The 19,791-nt window shown below is 44.3% G+C and overlaps 1 protein-coding gene across 2 annotated transcripts in view; it reads right to left on the reverse strand.

Moving 5' to 3' along the window:
- The window catches only part of ITGAL (integrin subunit alpha L), a 394,734-nt gene that overhangs the window by 197,997 nt on the left and 176,946 nt on the right, over positions 1 to 19,791 (reverse strand). The gene's annotated exons all lie outside the window — the stretch shown is intronic.

Consider the following 19,791-nt stretch of genomic DNA (forward strand, 5'->3'; position numbering starts at 1 on the left):
TTAAAGTCTGATGATGAGAAACAAGCCCCAGCCTACCAAAATGAGTGCTGGTGCTTGCTCACCACATGAAACCACAGGCACAACTATAATCGCTTAAGTTTACGTTCACAACTCATTTTCTTGCAATTCCTGTTTTTGGTGTCACACAGCTTCACCTCCACAGACTTGATTTTTGACGAGGGAGGTGACGATGAGTTTCAGAACATATAGCATTGCATTTCATACATTGTGGGAATTAAAACTGATTTTCAGTACGCTCTCCAGGCAAGCACCACTGAGTGAAGTTTAACTAAATCCAAATGTTAATGACCAGGACAGTGTAAGAACTTGATCTGACTTTGCAGAAAGAAACAAAGAAGGACTTCTCTCTTCTGAAGGATGTCAGACCCCATTAAATTGTCCTTACCGCCCCTTTCATAGATCATCAGATCTGTGATTGGAGTACTGTGATGTCTTAAGTTGCCTTTAAACGGTCAACATCATGTCTGAAAAGAGAGGCAAAGCACTAGTGGGGCGCTATAGGGTGATTTCCAAGATGGCTGCGATCTGACCTAGTTAAGGCTGAAGGAGCTCTTTTTACGCCTAACCTACTTTCACCAGCCTTATGTTGAAAACAAATGCATACATATATACAGATGTCATTCAACCTTCTTTAATCACTGGTCTGTTCACATGTGATTTACATTTTTGCTCCACCGTCTTGATAGGTTGAAGAGTCACTAAGAAGCCAGGCTCGGGCCAGATGCCTGACATTTTTCAATGAAAAAAACAAAGGTTAAAGCTTAGTTAAAGTTAGGAGAATTTTCTTTTCCTATACAAACCAAGCTTAAACTATACAAACTTTAAAAATGCTACAGTTTTACTCATCTTTCATTTACAATGTATCCACCACCTTCAAATTATAATAAGTAGAGCACCTCATTGCACACTCTTTTCAGCTCCCTACCCAAATAATACTAACTATAACTTGCTACTCTACCATGCACTGTGTAGTGACAAAATATAATTTGAGAATCTATAAGTGTTATGAATGCTATTATTTCACATACTATACTGTAATGTAATATGCAAAGGTATAACCAGTACATGGGAAAGGCATCAGTTATAGTTAATGAAGTGTTAAGAGTGAGACAACAAGACTGCTTTTGGAGGTGCACGACTTATAGTAATTGGAAGATGGTGCATACATTATAAATTGCTGTAATTAAAAATGTTTAATTTGCAATGTTTGTGTATTTTAAGTTGCTTTAGTATAGAAAGAATACATAGAGTATTTTTACTATAAACCATCCTTAACCTTTGTTTTTTTCACTGTATGTTAATGTTTTTTATTTTTTAACAGAAATATGTTTTAAATAGCAGTGTGGAGTGTCATTCATGGGAACGTCGTAAAGTTGGGTGTAGTACAGTACAGGAGAATATCTTAGAGTCTAGTATTGTACAGTGGACTATTGTAGAGTGGAATAGACTCGAGTCAAGTAGAGTGGAGTGATGAAGCATACAGTGAAGTAAAGTGTTATTCAGTAAAGTGGCATGGTGTGTGGTATCATGGAGTGAAGTATCGTAGACTGGAGCGGCGTGTTGAACAATGTAGTGGTGTGTTGAAAAGTACAGTTGGGTGTTTTACAGTGGGAGTCGTTGACTGGAGTGCTGTGAAATGGAGTGTGGTGGATTGGAGTGTCATTGAGTAGAGTGGCATAGAGTGGCATAGAGTGCAGCAGAGTGTTGTGGAGTGTAGTGGCATAGAGTGGAGTTCAGTGTAGTAGAGTGTTGTACAGTTCAGTGTTGTCGAGTGCAGTGTTGTGCAGTAATGTGTCAGAGAATTTCATGTAGTGGTGTACAGTGGAGTACCATTTTTTGTGAGAACATATTGCATGACAGAGCGGTGAATTATAATTAGTGTTGTCTGGTACCGAGCTGAAAAGGGTGTGCAATGAGGTGTGCTACTTATAATAATTCGAAGGTGGTGAATAAATTGTAAATGAAAGCTATAAGTATAACTGTAGAATTTTTAACACTTCTGTAGTTTAAGCTTGCATTCTACAGGGAAAAAAGTTTTCCAAACTATAACTAAGCTTTAACCTTAAAAGTTTTCATTTAATTTCAACTTTTAAAAAAACAAAAATTCATGAAAAGGTAGTTCAAATCTTAAGAGTCCAGTGTTGCGAATGGAGAGTTGTTATGCAGAGTGTCATACAGTACAGTGGAGGAGAAGGTTGTAAAGTCTATTGTAATAGAGTGCTGTAGTGTAGGCTGGAATAGAGTGGGGTAGAGAAGAGTGTAGTGGTGTATCGTACAGTGTAGTAAAGTGTAATATAGTGTATTGGCATGGCTTATCATATAGTGAAGTCAAGTTTCTTAGACTGGAGCAGCAACTTGTACAGTGGACTGGAGTGCCGAACAGTAGAGTAGTGTGTCATAGTCTCTCAGAGTAGAGTGTTTTAGAGTGGAGTTGAGTGAAGTTGAGTGTCGTAGAGTGGATATTATCAAGGGGACTTTCATAGAGTACAGTGGAGGAGAGTGTTGTAGAGGGGAGTGCTGTGTTATGTAGAGGAGTGGCGTATCGTAGAGATAAACTGAGTGGCGTGTTGTGGAGTGTGAGGGTGTAGTGCAGTGGCCTAGAGTGGTTGGGCATAGAGTGGAGTATAGTGTCATAGAGAGGAGTGGCGTAGAGCTGAGTATGGTACAGTGGCGTAGAGTGGAATAAAGTAGAGTAGAGTGGAGTATAGTGGAGTGGAATACACTGGAGTGGGGTAGTGTAGAGAGGAGTAAAGTGTAGGAAGGTGGATATCTGACAATGGTTACCCCCAACTTTTTGCATAGTGTCTAGCTGGTTTTTTGACTTAGTTGGCCTGAGATCCTGCCATTCAGGGTCTCAGGCTGTCTGCTCTCTCTTTAAAATGGACTCCATGTACCCTAGGTACATACCCAATTGGTAAGGATCACCTTATTGGACCCTGTACAGTGTACCCTAGGTACCCAGGGCATAGGTTTACCCTAGGCCTCCCAGGGGCTGCAGCATGTATTATGCCACCCCTGGTCTGGCCTTCCAATCAGACACAACTGGCTGATCACTCAGCTGGGGCAAGGTCCTGTAATCACCCCTTGCTTAGATATAGTATACCTATATCTACCCTTAAAATAGACACATGTGTACCTATCAGCCACTCCTATGGCAGGCCTTAACAATCCTGGAGGCAGAGTGCTTGGTAACATGTGAGATGGTGCTCTAGCATGAGCTAAGCCTGTCTGCAGCTTTCGGAACCATGTCCTTATAGCTGTTCTATGATATAGCCTACCATATACCCTTAAAGTGCCTTATAATCTTAAACGGTTATGGTAACTATGGTTTGGCTTTATCAAAACATGTCGTGTAAGGTGTCTAACACTTTGGAATAATACCCCATACCATTTCTGGTGATGAGGATATTATTCACCCCTTCTAGAGGGAGAGACATGTTAAAATCCTACTTTGCTGTTTAACTCTAACCAAAGCCTCAGCATCACAAAATGGATGCTGCTGCCACAGACACGAGTCTGACCTCCTGCTGCTGGGAGTGATCCCGGCAAGGGAGGCTTGGACAATAGGTTTCCTGCTTGGGGAGGTGCTAGCACCTCCCCAGACAGACTTTAGTGTATTGGGGCCGGAGGGCTGAAAGGAATGAGACATGCCTGGGGCACACAAGGTGTCCCATGCATAGTCCAGTTCAAACCGGTGCTGGGGCACTCCAGCCCAAGTCCTGGCACGAAACTGGACAAAGGGAAGGGGGTGTAACCACCCCCCTCCCAGGTCCCACCCATAAGGCATGACCTAGCAGGCAACCCAGCGCCCAGATTAGTATAAGTGTGGTAGCTGGGCCCCAGGAGATTAGATTATCCTGAACATGCAACTTGAACAGAAACTCTGGACCTTCGACATTCGACGAAAGAAGAAGACTGAAGAATCTCCCTTGTGGCCAAGGAGTGGCTACCCTGTGCAAACAGGCACCATCAAGAGACTTACCCTTTGCTTTGCTGAAGTTCTACGAGGGACCGACTGCAGAGCCCGACCAGAGCCTTGACTTCCAGACTTCTCCGACCCAGATCCACATCCACAGCCGAGCTGAGATCCGTGGAGGCGACGAGAGACGTGGGACCGGCTACCTGGGAAAAGTGGCGAGTATCTTCCAGCGCAGCTTCTGAGGCACCCTCAAAGTTGTGCACCGGGGATTGAGAAGCCCCAACCCCAAGCACCATCTGCACCGAAGATCAGCCCCCCACACTCCACGAGTCCTGCGTGGTGCCCTTCTGCATTTTCCTGCTTGCCGCGTCTGTCCGGTCACTGGCCCGTTGGCTAGTAACCTTTGCGACGACACACCTGTAACTTTCGACTGCTGGTTTGGCTCCTCCAGACTGGCTCCTGCTCTTCTGACAAAAAGAAGCACCCCAGACCTTCCTGGTCTGCACCAGACGCAAGTCCTCCATTCTGCGTGGGTTCCGCTTGCCAAGGCTTGGTGAGTCCTAGTTCGACTTCGACGACGCCGACAGCAAGAGCCTTCGTGGGACAGCTCGCCTCCTGGTCCTGGTCATCCTCGACGTCTCCTGGTACCCGTGGCTGCTGCGACAAGCTTCACCTCTTCACCTGCAAACTCTCGACGTCTCCTGGTTCCTTCCTGGTTCCACGTGGTCACTGGCTAGTGACCCAGACTCTGTCCCTTCTGCTTGCAGGTATCCTTCCTTCTTGATCCCAGCCTTGGGATCCACCGGACACTCTTCACTGACTGCCTGTCAGCAACTTTCCTTCAGGCATCCATAGGAGTCGACGACGAAACCCGATGCAACTTCACACCTATGCACCCGCAGCCCGTGGGCTAGGTAACTTGGGTACTCCGGTGCTCATCAGGGTATTGACTATACTAGTGTCTAGTTTTCCAGTCTCGACTTCCTAGCTACTCCAGAAGTGTCCTAAATCTTATTAATTCTAAACTGTACTATTTCTATCGATTGTACGCATTACGCGTGAGTGTTTCCACTCTGCACCTGAATCCCGTCGGCCTCCCACTTCCTAACCTTTGGTAGTGTAGTGTAGCCCCAGCAATTCCCTAGGCCTAGGCCTATCCTATTTCCGTGACAGTGGTCCTTATACCACTTATTTAGTATATGGTTTGCGTGGCCCCTAGGGCCTAACTGTATTACTTACCTGTGTGACTTAATGTATGCTTAAATAAGACTGTGTTGTACTTACCTCGAATCTCATAAAGAGTGCTGAGGGTTTGACTAGAATAAATACACTTTATTTTATATATTTATCTGTTGTGGTGTCCTTTCATTTGGTATTCAAGGGGTTACAAATGGTATAACAGCTGGCTTCACATGCCATTCAGAGTTTAGCCTAAGACTGCTCTTGTCCATGCTACCACTAGGATAGCTGGTCTATAAGGTTGACTTTACAACCAATCACCATAAGGGTTGTTTGGACTGATATAAGGTGTACACTAGAACTAGTGACATCATACATCAGGCCAACTTCTCACATAAAGTGTCATAGAGTGGAGTGACATGTCGTGGACTATAGTGGGGTAGAGTGCAGTAGAGTGGAGTGGTGTTTTATACAGTTGAGTAAAGTGTGATAAATTGGAGAACTGCACTGTACAGTAGAGTGTAGTGGTGTGTTATACAGTATTGGTAAGTGATGTAGACTACAGTTGAGTACAGTGGCATACAGTCTAGTTGAGTTTTGTAGAGTGAAATGGTATAAAGCACAGTACAGTGTTGCAGAGTACAGTAGAGTGGATTGGCATACAGTGTTACAGAGTACAATGGAATAAAGCGTAGTAGTGGAGTAGGGTGGAGTACTGTGTCAAAGTAGAGTGGAGTAAAGTGGGGTGCTGTGGCATACAAAGAGCTGCGTACAGTGTTGTATAGTGGACTAGAGTATCACAGAGCGACACAGGGTGGAGTACAGTGTTGTACAGTGGCATACAGTATAGTACAGTAGTTTTGGACAGTGGTATACAGTATGGTAAAGTGCTGTAGAGTGGAGTTGGATAGAGTACAGTAGTGTGTCAAACAATGGAGCTGCTTAGAGTGGATTGTTGTATAGTAGTGTCAAGTGAGGTGAAGACTTGTACAGTGAAGCAGAGTGGAGTGGCATAATGTAGTGTGGAGTAAAGTACAATAGAGTGTATTGGTGTGCCATAGAGTGGCATGGAGTGGAGTGTAGGTAGTATATTGGTGTAAGTTGGAGTGGGGTCTCGTACTTTAGCGTGGAGTGCTGTGTCATATACAAAAGAGTTGAATAGTGCAATAGAGTGTTGTACAATAGAGTGTTCAGGCATAGAGTGGAGTATAGAGTAGGACAGTGGAATATACGGGGATTGAGTGGTGTAGAATGTTGTAGAGTGCTATAAAGTGTGATACACTTTTATAGAGTGGATTTATGTAGACTGGAGGGGAGTATCTTACAGGAGCAGCATAGAGTGTAGTGGCACAGAAGAGATTACCGTAAAGTGGCGTAGCATATAATGGAATAGTGTACGTACAGTGTAATACTGTATAGTGGAGAGTAGAAGTACATAGGATGGAGTGGTGTACAGTGCAGTGGTGTACAGTGGAGTAGGGTACAGTGTATTAGCGTAGAGTGGGGTGGCATACAATGAAATGGCATAGCTTAGAGTCGAAAAATTTGTATAAATCGGAATGGCGTAACATACAGTGGAGTAGAGTGGGGTGCTGGGTTGTACAATAGAGTATACGGGCATAGAGTTGAGTACACACTTGGACAGGAGAGTGTACAGGAACAGAGTAGAGTCTAACACAGTGGCATAGAGTGTAGTAGAGTTTTGTAGAGTGGAGTTACATAGAGTGGAGGAGAGCACATTGTAGTGGAGTAAAGTGGAGTAGTGTAGAGTGGAGTGGCATAAAGTGGAATAGTAAAGAGTGGAGTAGAGTGAAATAGCACATAGTGGAGTAGTGTACACTGTAGTGGCATACAGTGGGGTAGTATAGACTAGAGTGGCGTACAGTGGAGTAGCATAGAGTGGAATAGTGTATAGTGTAGTAGCTTACAGTGGAGTGGTGTACCGTGAAGTGGTGTATTGTGGGGTAGAGTGTAATAGCATACAGTGGAGTGGTGTAGAGTGGAATACCATACAGTAGAATGGTAAAGACTGAAGTTGCGTAGAGTGAAGTGGCGTACAGTGGAATTGCATAGAGTGGAGTAGAGTGGAGGGGAATGACATAGAGCAGAATAGCATAGAGTGGAATAGTGTAGAGTAGAATAGTGTAGTGGCGTACAGTGGAGTGGTGTAGACTGAAGAGGCATACAAATAGGGTAGAGTGGAATAGCATACAGTGGAGTGTTGTACAGTGGAGTGACATAGTGGAAAAGCATAGAGTGGAGTGGCGTACAATGGAATGGCATAGGGTGGAATAGCATATACTGGAGGAGCGGTTATAGGGAGTAGCATATAATGGAGTGGCGTAGATTGAAGTGGCATAGAGTGGAGTTGTGTGCAGTGTAATAGTGTAGAGTATAGTGGGTACAGTGTAATAGCATAGAGTGTAATAGTGTAGAGTGGAATAGCGTAGTGGCATACAGTGGAGTGGTGTAGACTGAAGAGGCATACAAATAGGGTAGAGTAGAATAGCATACAGTGGAGTGTTGTACAGTGGAGTGACAGTGGAAAAGCGTGGAGTGGCGTACAGTGGGATGGCATAGGGTGGAATAGCATATACTGGAGGAGCATTTATAGGGAGTAGCATATAGTGGAGCACCGCGAACAGACACCAGACAGCTATGCAGCCCACAAGAACGCTATCAGCAGACACCATCACCTCATCAGATCCGCCAAAAGGACCTCCTTCAAGGACCGACTCAACAATAACACACACAACAGCAAAGAGCTCTTCAACATCATGAAGGAACTCTCCAACCCCAGCTCCAACACAAATGACATCCCACCATCACAGGACCTGTGCGACTCCCTCGCCACCTTCTTCCATCGCAAGAACGCAGACATCCATGACAGCTTCAACAACCTGACTGCCCCAACAACCACCGACACCTCAGACCCCGCGGCCACCACCCACATCGATCCCCTGCTCACCTGGACCAACATAACCGACGATGACACCCTCAAAATCATGAACACCATCCACTCCGGCTCTCAGTCAGACCCATGCCCACACCACATCTTTAACAAGGCTAGCGCTACCATCGCACCCTACCTCCGCAAGGCCATCAACATCTTCTTCGAGACCGCGACCTTCCCGGAGAGCTGGAAGCACGCCGAGATCAATGCCTTACTGAAGAAACTCAAGGCGGATCCAAGAGACCTCAAGAACTTCCAGCCCATCTCCCTGCTTCCGTTCCCGGCGAAGGTAATCGAGAAGACCGTCAACAGACAGCTGACCCGCTACCTCGAGGAGAACAACATCTTGGACCCGTCCAGTCCGGGTTCCACAGCAACCACAGTACCGAGACTGCCCTCATCGCCGCCACCGATGACATCAGGGCCACCCTGGACAACGGCAAAACTGCGGACCTCATCCTCCTGGACCTATCAGCTGCCTTCGACACTGTCTGCCACTGCACCCTACGCACACGTGCAGAGTTGCTAAGGTCCAGAGGTCCCAGTTCCAGAGAGAATTGCCCAATATATGTCGCTTATTTCTTAAGAAGGTTGACTCGAAACACTGGACCTCTATGGCCTCAGAAAAAAGTATATGCGTAGGGTTATGAGTCAAGACCTCCTCCTTTTGTTAGTTTGAAGTAAGAATAGTCAGTGTACTTAAATAAGTACAGGTTTTTGTTTTATTTGTTAAAGCATAAAAGTTTTTTTTCAGATATTCCAACATTCAGGTTATATCCTTTCTTGTTTATTTATTTTGTTGTTTCTTTCTTCACACTGAAACAGAGCTAACAGCCGACACGTGTTTCACCCAATGGCTAAAATTGGGCCAGGGCCTTTTCAAGGCTTAAAATTCGAGGTAATGGCACATCATGTTAGTATTGACGTTTTAGGTTCAGTAATACTTCACAGTACAGCAGAGCGGATATCTGTTTACAGAGCACTGTAGCCTGTGCTGCTCTTGTCTTTCTTGAGCAGGCGATGGTCCCTTTGGTGCGCCTGAGTCAGTCAGGCAGACTGACTCAGGCGCACCAAAGGGACCATTGCCTGCTAACATGATGTGCCATTACCTCGAATTTTAGGACTCCTAACTTTACTACTCCTAAACTGAGAAAAATCCTAACTTTAAGACTTTCGGTATTCACAGAAGGCATTTAGAAGTCCTAAAGTTAGGACTCCTAACTTCTGTGAATACCGAAATGAATACGTGCCTTCTGTGAATACCAAAATGAGTAAGTGCCTTCTGTGAATAACACAGGATTTTGTCTTAAGTTAGTTCTGTGAATCGGGCCCATAGTGTATAGTGGAATAGCACGCAGTGGAGTGACGTAGACCGGAGTAGCATAGAGTGGATGTGCGAAGAGTGTTAGAACGTAGCGTGTAGTGGCATAGATTGGAATCTTGTACAGTAGAGAGGCGCGTAACAGAATGGCATGGAGTGGAATAGTGTATAGCGGAGTGGAGTACAGTGGTGTGTCATACGGATGTATGACAAATTTAGCAGCAATGTAGAAATGGTGTGCAGAGTAAGGCAAAAGAGCAAACTGCATTGGCTTGTATTCCTCCAGATTTCCCAATCAACTCAGGGCAACACATGGTGGCCCTGATTTGCTTTGCTAATCTGATTTCAGTATTGCGTTGCCCATGCGACACCATGAGTGACGCAAGTGTACAACAATCCAATAATACATACGGTTTTCTTTGCACCTCCTTGACCAAACACTGTCAAACATTCAATCATTCACCAATGTAACAGATGCAATAGGTCTGCAAAGGTTTGTGAAGATTCGTTAAACAGGTACAAAGTTATTAAGGGACAAATATCAGAGGAATTCCTATCTCTGGTGAACCTAACTACAGAGTGGCTACTACCCACCTGTAATATAAAATATATATATATATATATATTCACTGAAAAAACCATAGGTTTCACACATGTTATAGTTAGCTGGACATTTTACTGATAAAAAATCAATGAAATTCCCCCGTTATAGTTACTGTAGGCAACTATAACTCACGCGACCGCAATCCTCTGCTGATGCTAATACTGTATTTAGACACTTATTTGCCCATATCTTCTTCCATTAAATTTTAGCTATACATATATTACAAATATTTTTTTTTCATAAAGACACATATGTCATCAGCAGAGGATTACGGTCGCGTGAGTTATAGTTGCCTACAGTAACTATAACGGGGGAATTTCATTGGTTTTTTATCAGTAAAATGTCCAGCTAACTATAACATGTGTGAAACCTATGGTTTTTTCAGTGAATTAGCAAGGTTTTTTAAATGCTATTTCCTAACTATAACGTGTGTGAAACCTATGGTTTTTTCAGTGAATTTGTACGGTTTTTTAAATGCTAAGTTACTTTACGCCATTTGTGGCGTGCGCGCCCACTTAACGCAGTTCGTTCCGTGCACGGTTTTTATCAACTTTAATAAGCCCTGTACATTTGGTGGCCTTCGGCCACCAAAAGCACAGGGGGTGAGGTCAATGTGGATAGTGTTTTTTTTATTTCGATTTTATAATTTCATGTTGCCAAAATTACGTTTTTTTTCTCTATTAATAAGCCCTGCACATTTGGTGGCCTGCGGCCACCAAAAGCACAGGGGGTGGGGTAAGTGTGGATAGTGTTTTTTTTATTTTTATTTTTTTACCGTAAGCGTACGGTAAGCTTACGGTAAGCGTACGGTAAGCGTACGGTAAGCGTACCCCGCGAAATTGCCGAAAAAAAAATAAAACCGTTTTTGCTCTTGGGGGATGTTTGGGGACTCCCTCAACATGACTATGTGGGAGGGAGTTGTCAAAACAGCCCCGTAACATGTTTTTGGCCATCATGTTTGATAAACAACACTCAGTGCGAGAGACAAAATGGCGGACGCCGCTTCCTGGTTTCGGCCGATTCGAATGTTTACTAAGATCTAAGAGCCAATCAGAATCGCGCTCGCGCACGCCACCGTAAGCTTACGGTAAGCGTACGGTAAGCGTACGGTAAGCGTACCGTAAGCGGGCTCAGATATATATATTGATTTAAAGGCTATTTTCTCAGAATCTACTGAACAGATTTACACCAAACCTACAAAAGGCACTTCCTTGACCTAGGGACTACCTCTCTGCCAAATTTCTAGTAATTCTGTTCAGCCGTTCGGGCTGTAGCTCGTTCTAAAGGTCCTATGGAAAAATGCATGGGAAAAACGCGTTTTGGGACCCCCCTTTTATCTCAGCCCCCGCTTGACGAATCCCCCCGAGACTTTCAGGGTAGGAGCGGAGCGTAGCGCCCCACCTATTTTGAGAAATTCGCGAGGATTCGTCGACCGGCGCCAAAGTTATTCAAAATAGAATGTTGAGGTTTTCCTATGGAAACGTGGTCCTAACTATAACTACCTACTGGCGACCGCCAGTAGGTAATATATATATATATATATATACATATATATATATATATATATATATATATATATATATATATATATATATATAATATATATATATTATATATATATATATATTTATATCTAGAGAAGAATAATGAAGGACGATGCCCCCTTAAATCATCCAGAGAAACGGCAGACACTTTGGGTTTAAATATTTATGGTAGCAACAAGACACCATTCAAGCCCAAGTCAATCTTTGTACCAAAACTTCCAAGGGATTCCCTGGACATATATTCAGACCTTGTCATAAATGATTCAAAAACATTATCATCAATGTCTAGTGCAAACGTTTGAGTGGTCATAAAAGGCAAGGGATGAAATATCGACAAGTTATTGAAAAAATCAAAGTGAGAAAGGACATTGTGGTTCGTCAGTCCGATAAGGAAGGGAACATTGTCCTGTGGCCCCTTGACATGTACAATATCGAGGCTACTTTGCAGTTAAGGGATGCAATGTGTTATCACAAACTACCACAAGCCAATTTAGTTGAAATTAAAAATGGGTTCCATGCTGATTTAGCAAGGTGGAGAGGGACAGGTCTAATCTCTCACAGTGAATATTTGTATCTGAAGGTGGATTCCCCTATAACGCCAAACTTTACTTGATTCCAGAAATACTCAAGAATCAGGAAACTCCCCCTGGGAGAGCCATCATTTCAGCATTAGGAAGCTAATTTGAAACCATGTCCCAATATATTGACCATTTTCTGCAATAATTTGTTGGTAGTCTCCCGTCGTACATATAAGATACAGGAGACTTTCTTAGAAGAATTTGCCATTCCGTGGAAAGAGTCCTATGTCTTGATAGAGCTGGACATGACTTCGCTGTACATCAGCATCTCCCATGAGGATGAGCTGAGAGCCATGAAGTACTTTTTAGGTTTGAGACAAATTTATGTGTACCAAGATTCTGACATGCTTGTTAACATGACAAGATGGTGCTTAGAAAATATCTTTTTTTATGTATGGCAAGGAGACCTACAGACAAGGAAGGGTAGGCCATGGACACCTACTTCGCCCAGAGTTATGCCAACCTTCATATGGGATGTTTGGAGGTGAAAGTTCTCAGGGTTAAGAATGCCAGGGAGTGGTCCAAGACATTATGCATTTCGGTTGTGCAGGAACGGGCTGTAGTGCTACCACAGCAGTGCCTTTCTAAGGCTCTTCTATAAGCCTTAGAAAGGCACCGCCATGGTACCGCCGCCTCAGGACCGCCTGACCTGTACTCCAGTCAGAATACGACAGGTTTGGTGGTTTTGCAGTGGGTCACTGGCATGGCAGGCCACTCCACTCTACACCACTCCACTGTAAGCTATTCAACTGTCCAGCACTCCACTTTACGCTATTCCACTCTGAGCTAATCCACTGTACGCCACTACACTGTACCTCACTGCACTCTATGCCACTCCACAATACGCCACTCCACTCTATGCTACTCCACTCTACGCCACTGCACTCTAGGCCACTACACTGTAGGCCATTCTACTCTACCCCACTCCAGTCAATGCCACTCCATTATATGCTACCCCACTCTAGGCTATTCCGCTGTACGCAACTCTACTCTGCACCACTCCACTCTACGCCACTACACTATACTCCACTACACTCTATCCCACTCCAGTCTATGCAACTCCACTATATGCTACTCTACGCTATTTCTCTGTACGCCACTACACCGCACCTCACTCCACTCTACGCTACTACACTCTACACCATTCTACTCTGCCCCACTCCAGTCTATGCCACTCCATTATACGCTACTCCGCTCTATGCTATTCTGCTGTGTGCAACTTTACTCTATGTTAATCCACTGTATGCAATTCACTTTACGTTACTACACTCTATGCTATTCCACTCTACACCAATACACTGTATGCCACTCCACTTTAGTCTAGCCCACTGCAGTCTATGCCACTCCATGATATGCTACTCCACTCTATGCTATTTCACTGTACGCAACTCCACTCTATGCTAGTCCACACTACAGCACTACACTGTACACCACTCCATTATACACTATTCCATACTACGCTATTCGACTATATGCCACTACACTCTACATCACTCCACTGTACTCTATTCTGCTGTACGCCATTCCACTGTACTCCACTCCAGTCAATGCCACTCCACTCTAGGCCACTGTACTCTAGGCTATTCCACTGTATGTAATTCCCCTCTACCCCATTCCACTGTCCGGTATTCCACTCTAGGCCATTCCACTCTGCTCTATTCAGTGTATGCCACTCCAGTGTACCTAATTCCACTCCACTCTGCTCAACACTGTACTCCACTTAACAAAAGTCTACACCTCTCCCCTCTACCAAACTATACATATCACTACACTGTACAATAATGTACTCCTGTCAATGCCAGTGTACAGCACTCTAATTTACTCTACACTACTGTAACACACTCAACATGCCAGTCCACTCCACTGTACCAAACACGACTCCACTCTGCAACACTTAACCCCACTGAATGCTATGCAGTCCACTCTACTCCACTCCATGCCACTCTTCGACACACCACTGTAGTCCATAACACTTGATACAACTCTATGGCACTGTACAACACTCCGCTCTACACAGCTCCACTCTACCAACTCTACTCCACTTCATGCAACTCCACTCTACAAGACTCTTTTACACTCTGTGCCACTATACCACACTGTATTCTACTCAATGCCTCTACCCTCCATTGTACAATACTTTACTCCATGACACTTTTTAATACTCTACCACACACTACTCCACTGTACTGTATATGATGCTGCTCTAATTTACAACAGTTCACTCAACTCTACGCTACGCCTGTCCACTCTAGTGCACTGCCACTGTACTATACAAAACGCCACTGAACTATGACACCTTAGTCCACTGTATTCTACGCCACTCCACTGTACTCCACTCCTCTCTGCTCCACTCTTCAACACTACACTATACAACACTCTCCTCCTCTCTACTCCACAACACTACACTTAATGACACTCCACTCAACGACACTGGGTCTACAATTTGAGGCACATTTCTATTAAAAAACAAAAAGTCATTCAAATTCAATGAAACAAAAACAAAGGTTAAAACTTTTTTCAGGGCACAACAGAAGTGGGAGAACTAACCAAGTTAGGTAGTATGCAAGTGAGATTATGACATGTGGCACTGCGGCGTGTGACATCACATGTGGCATCACTGGAAGTGGCATCACAACCTTTTACCTCACAGGAAGTGACATCACAGGAAGTGACATGAGATCTTAAGAACTAACACATATGTTTCATGAGTATATGAGTGCATTATTAACGAACGGGAGTTGGCATCATGGTTGTGCCAAAAAAGTGATGCAGCGCCCATGTTAAATCTGTGGCACAACTTAAACATTTATATTTAAAAACTCTGCAACAAAGAAATTTACAACAAGGAGAAACCTGCCAGTATATATGTTCTTCTTCATTGGTTGCGAAGTCTGCATTTTGAAATATTTATGGGGTTAAGGCACCTACTTCAGAAGTCTTTGTGTGCCCAGTACATCTCATGGAATAATAATGGTAAGTTAACTCTGGATGTTAACACATTTGATGGAGAGATCTATCTTTTTTTTCTAGTCCCATTTTTCATTCAAAGTGGCATAGAGGGTTAATATCTTTTCTGCACAGCACATTATGTAACACGCAGATGACAGATTATTATTTTATGTAGATGGGTAAGTTGCTTACTGCTTTTAACGCAGAGATCATTTTGTTACTTGCAATTCAAAAGTGTAATCCTTCTAACATAGCGCAGTGAGCTATGAAGGGCATGTGACCCCTACACCTTGTAACCCTCGCTATCTTATGTAACACATTGTGTACATTTATTTACACACAAATGATTTATTGTGAAAGTATAATGTGCAGCATTAGCCTATGGTTTTAAAGTGTGGGACATCATCAAGATCCCCTGTATTCTATTCATATTTCTTGTCTATAAGGAAGAGAACAGAATTCCTTATACTATAGGAAACTGTCCTGAAGAAGGTGAACATTTGTCTACTCACCGAAACGCTGCATCGACTTTTGTTTTCTAATACTATTATGAAATGTTTTTATATGTAACAACTGTTTTTAACTTTTGATTGTACTAATGAACAGAATACATTTTAATGATATTATTCAGTTTTATTTTGACTTATTCTCTGTGTTTTACTGATGTACTTTGTAATAATTTGATTGTATCATTTTGATGTTGTGTATGTATTGATTCCCAAGGTGGTTTGTGACACATTTTGGCAAAAGCTGTGTTTCTCAGTAGGGACCTATCTTGTTTTTTGAACGTATAATGTGTACATGTGATGTAATGTGCCGTGAAACCTTGCATTGGAATGTGTAACATTATAAAAGAATTAAAACCTAATAGTGGTATTTAAATTGTTATTTCAGTAAATACTGAGACAGACCAACAGATCCTGGCATTCTTACAGTGCGTGCATATCTCTTATATACAGGGACTGAAAAAAGGCAAACCTACTCCTCTTGCAAATACTTGTGAATTAATAACAAGCTGTGTGCCATTGTTTCTCCTCTATTGGATTTGCATCAAGGTGTGAGGCTTCAGATAGCTCCCAGTCAAGATACGCGAACAAAGGGAGGACTGATGGACCCTTAACATTGGCCTTTATTTAGGGCCCAGCTGGCAAATTAAAATATAACAAAGACCCGTCGCCTGCACGTTGCTGCTTGGAACAAAAGCATAAAAGGTGCAGGCTCTCTGAATGTGGCCCGGTGTCTGAAAATGACACCAGGATGCGTTCAGCATATTTCTGCGGGGCCCAACTTCTTAGTAGGGTGCATGGCGTCCACCATGTGAATAGAGTGAGTAGACACTGTCCCTCGAGTTGTGCCCTGCCTTTCTTATAATTAGGAAAAATGTATTTATTCTTTCTATACAAAGCAAATTTAAACTACACAAACATTAGAAATGCTAAAGTTATCGTTATACCATATAATTCATTCACCACCTTTAAATTGCTATAACTTTTTTTATTCTACACAAAAATTACAAATTATAAAGTTATACTTATGCCTTTAATTTATCATTTATGCAAAACCTTCAAATTATTATAACTCATTCTTTGAGACCTGTTTGTCTAAATTTGAATCACCTACCTGCCGTGAGGGAAACGGCCATCGCAGGGGCTCACACTTCAATCTTTGCACAGCCCACAAACTTCGCCGCCGTGAGGGGAACGGCGAACGAAAACTTCAACCCCCAGCATCCCTAGCTCTCGGCACTTGCCGGCGACGGCACCTGGTAGCGCCGAAACATTCATAAGTCCTCCAGGTGCCCCGCAGCGCGGGACGCGCGCGGGCAGCGACCGGGCGAAGCCCGGGCCAAGGGCGAGCCCGTTTGTGCCCGTTGGAGACCGGTAGGAGGATGGGACGGGGCACCCCTCCGTGGAGTGCTGAACAAGGTTAGTACCTTACTGCTGGGAACTGTTGGTGACTAAGGCGTAGTTGCGCACCGGGCTACTTCCCGTATTGTTATTGTTATTTGTATATTACGGCATCCCCCATTTTGGTTGTAAGCACACCAGACTATGGCCAATCAGAAGAAGCACACTGGAGGTTCTGTGTTGGGCACCTTAGACCAGTTCATTACACGTGCATCATCGGCACTGGAGAGAGAAATAGTTATGAAGGAGAAGAGACTCTCTATGGACCCCACATTTGATAGAAGGTCTTCTCTGGGTAATCTAGCGCAGGCAAAGTCCCCCTATGATATTCCTGCTGTTCCCTTGAATACTGTGGACGAAGTTACCCGAGGACACGCTAGTACAACATCTGTGCCTAGTCTATTCAATTTGGAGGGGAGCGCCAAGAGGGTTTTAACAACTAATCCTGTGGACAGTAGCACTGTGTCTGAGCCTATGCGGAGATGTACACATACCCGTAGTGTAAAACCCGTCCCTATAAAAAATAGTTTAACAACGGACACAAAGAGGAAACGGACAGATGTACAACAAAAGGGAAGGAAGGCAAAGGCGAAGAAGCCCAACCCTGAAATGGACGATAATGGTCCCCCAGCGAAAACAATCCCTGAAGTTGCCCCCCCAGAGGCGAGATCGACCGCCCCAACATTAGGTTTCGGGGAAGAGACATCGCCCAGCTGGGGAGAGGACATGTGGGCCAAAATGGAAAATCTGTTTATTAAATCCTGTGCCTCCATATACGACAGGTTGGATAAAATAGATATTAGGTTGAGCATCCTTGAGGCTGAAGTAGCAAGGGTCCAGGGAAGAGGGTTCGCTATTTTAGGAGCAAAGGGGTTAGAGAAGGGGATAGAAACACAGGGGAGAGGAATGATAGAACCCGCAGCTGGGACGATCCCAGCTTCCCCTGGAGAAGAAGGATTTTCTGCTAATGGCCATTCCCAGGCATCCCATTCAGATCATCAGGGACAGGATAGTGGCCCTGTGTCAACTAGGAGTGTCTCAGCATCCCAACAATGTTTAAGGGGGAAGGGACATGGTATCACTACCGCAATTACGAACCTTTCCGAGACAAACACCACACCCCCCAGAGACCGACAGCGGAAAATCTTATCATGTATCAACCTCCCCCTGGCATGTGCACCATACGTGGTAATACTAGTGGGGGTACCAGTTTTACGACCGGGTCAATGGGAGGATTATCCTGCCTTGAAAAGAAAGTGCATTCAGTGGTTGAATGCTAATCGCCCGCTCCCCCCTACGGCATTGGCCGAGATCTTATTTGCCCGAAGGGTTGAGTGGGTAGGGGGTAGGGAAAAATCGGTGAGGGGTGATTGCATAATAATCAACTTCAAGGATACCAGAGCTGTAGCACACATATGTGGGTGGGTGCAGGAAAGGCCCAGGCTCCAAATAAACGTTGTTCCCCTTGATTATTTTTATCCAGAGGGGAATATATCCCTAGCACATGATCGTCCAGGAGTAGGGGGGGTGCCACAGGAAATGTATGGGGCTTAGAAACTAGGAATATGTACGATGCTCTTTCAGGGCTAGAGGAATGTGACTGACGCCACCTGCCCCAGGTACAGGCTGGAAATACGGACGGCCGAAGTATATCTTCAATGGAGGGCATAGGGACAGATAGGGGTTCCCAAAAAGATCTTTCAATTGGTTCTCGCGACCAAACCTTAGGGGGAACACTAGTATCCTATGCTCTGTTAGACCCTGAGGCTGGGAATGTTAACCCACCGCCTAACACCACGGTGGTTGAGCCGGATTCCCTAATAGAACCAGGGATAAACAAGAGAATAGCCCGGTCCTATACTATGGACCGTGAGGGTATAACAGAAAACCCTCCTTCTCCCACTTCGAGTAAACTGTCCTTGCTGTCCTGGAATATTGCTGGTTTAAGTTCCAAGACATCACAGGAAGAGTGGGCTGATTTTATCGAGGGTCATGACATTTGTTTGTTCCAGGAGACGTGGGCAGTGGATCATGTGTTTCGCCAGGGCTACCTGAACTTCTATATCCCTGCAGAGAAGAAAGATAGGGGACGGCCAGCGGGTGGCTTGGTAATTTGGGTGAGGCAGGCGTTGACCTGTACCGTATCCCAGCTACCTACAGCAAGTAGCGATATCTTAGCTGTAAGAATGAAGATGGGGTCAGGGATACGAGTAGATATATATATCATCTATGCACGTGGTCTTCCTGGAGGGTGTCGCTCTGAGGTGGTGATAGCACTGGAACTTTTGTTAGAATCATTGCCTAGTGAAGTCTGGCCATTAATCGGGGGAGATTTCAACAATACGTTTGAGCCAATGGGACCCGAAGATGGGAGCCTAACGGAAGAGGAGGACCGCAAATGGGGAATACCTACCCTCGAAATTCCGCCGATAAAAAGATGGACAGAGGCGGCCATCCATTTAAAGGGTCTTTGTATGGGCCTGCAGTTGAGGGCGGCCAATGGCCGTACCCTTTCTGATAGGTCCGGGATTGTAACCTTTGATAATGGGTCATCGTCAAGTTGTATAGATTATTGGCTGGTTAGTCTATATCTGTGGCAGTATCTCATCGATATGGTTGTAATTAACCGAGTCGAAAGTGACCACAATACACTTATAATGACTTTGGCAGGGGTGTTTTGTAAGGCAATCCCCATTAGGGATACCATGGCAAACCACGATGTCGTGGTTAGTAATGACATGCGCCACCTTAAGTGGAATCACATAGTTGTTCACCCAGAGATAGTGGCCAAAATGGAACAGGAATTAAGTATAACC

This window comes from Triturus cristatus, chromosome 7 (assembly GCF_964204655.1).
Source record: "Triturus cristatus chromosome 7, aTriCri1.1, whole genome shotgun sequence".
NCBI lineage: Eukaryota > Metazoa > Chordata > Amphibia > Caudata > Salamandridae > Triturus > Triturus cristatus.